The sequence below is a fragment of the Tupaia chinensis genome, unplaced genomic scaffold (genome assembly GCF_000334495.1).
Source record: "Tupaia chinensis unplaced genomic scaffold, TupChi_1.0 Scaffold139776_1, whole genome shotgun sequence".
Classification (NCBI taxonomy): Eukaryota; Metazoa; Chordata; class Mammalia; order Scandentia; family Tupaiidae; genus Tupaia; species Tupaia belangeri.
The window spans coordinates 87,488-89,106 of NW_006199656.1; the positions used below are offsets into that span (position 1 = coordinate 87,488).

General features: G+C 50.0%; 1 pseudogene; it reads right to left on the bottom strand.

The window, feature by feature from the left end:
• Positions 1–461, bottom strand: part of LOC102494171 (calbindin-like) — a 4,225-nt pseudogene extending 3,764 nt beyond the window's left edge.
• Positions 462–1,619: the final 1,158 nt, after the last annotated feature.

Below are 1,619 nucleotides of genomic sequence, written 5' to 3' on the forward strand. Positions count from 1 at the left end.
TCCCTTCCCTGGAGGCCTCTCTGTTTTCTCCCAGGCTAGACAGCCCATGCTGTAAGAAATAGAGGATCCTGGGGAAACTAAGGCTTTCCCCTCCCCTCTCCTTCCTCCGTCACTGTGTGTGTCAGGATGAACTCTGGCTTTCATCTTTTCAGAGGGCAAAGGGCAGGCATGCAGGACCTGACAGAGGCTCAGGGACATCTCTGCACATCCTGCCTGAGAGAGAAGGGAGGGAACAGTTAGTGTTGCTCAGGGGGCTCAGGAGGGAGATGAAATGGTCCCACTCCTTTTTTGCTGACTTAATCCAGCTTTCACTTCAGTTTCCCTCCAGTCTTCCAGAACAACCACAGTGCTCTGCTCACATCACGTGGAGTACACTGAGGGGGAAAGCCTGGGTGCTGACCTGGGCCAGGTAACTCAGATGGCTCTTCATGGTCATTCTCAACGCTGTCCTGGGAGTATACCTGGGGAGACCAGAGGGGGACTATGATTACTGTACTGCATGGTGGGATTGCGGGTGAGTTTTTCTTCTCAATTTAAAAATTTCTGTTGTTATAATGATGTACAATTTAAAAAAATGGGAGAAAGAAAAGTATTGACTTGGGCTCTCAATTCACAGAACAAACCAAAACCAAAACAAACAAAACAGGTCTATAAGTACTATTCATTCTTTTCTTCTTGTTTTTTAAAAGTTTTTGCCTTAGGGCACATGTGCTCACCAGAGAGAGAGACCAATCCCTTCTCCTCCAGTCTCCTCCTGGGATCTTGGTTAAGCATATGCAAGCAGACACGCCCAGCATGAGTTTCAAACCTCAGGATCCAGGACTCAAACTGCAATTGACCATGTGGGAGTTCAGTGACGTAACCACTATGCCACCTGCTAGTCCCTGTACTGGTCATTCTTAATGGCAGGGCCAGCAGGCTAGGCAAAGGTTTCTGCCTCTCCTTCCTCTGTCAAGTGAACTCTCATCCTCAGTGACCCATCCTCATTTCTTCCAGAGGCCATGAGAGCTGGTCTGGAGCCACGTCCAGGGACATCTCAGAGCAGGTGAGCATGAAGAGGAAGCATGAGGAGAGCCCGCGGGAGGGTCTGTGGTGGTGGCTAGAGAGGGAGCTCACACCTGGTGGTATAAACAGAGCAGGTGCCTTTCCTCCCACTGCCTAGAGCGGACAGGAAGCTCTTCAGCACCTCCTCCCCACCCCAAGGCAAGTTCCTGGGACCTGGACTCTCATAGGCCAGGAAAGGGCAGCTTCCCTGAGGCCCCAAGGACCCCTGGGAGTCATCTCAGAGTCTGCGGGAAAGCATGGCACAATAGACCGTGCACAGCAAGAGGGATTTTCTCCTGTGGATTTTTTTTTTTTTTCTGTGAGGCTGGGCAAGTGAAAGGTGGCCATTCCCTGAAACTCATATATGTGAACAGGTACCTTCTTCACTATTTTCCATCAAGACAATATGAGAATCCATCCTGGGAGAAGAACAAAGATCCGGGGGGAATCAGGTCTAGGGACTTTTTTTTTTTTGGAGAGGTTTTTAGCTATAGAGTGCATGTGCTGGCCAGAAAGACAGAATGACAGAAAGTGAGAAATCAGCCCCCAGGGAGGCTGGCCATGCCAGCATCCCT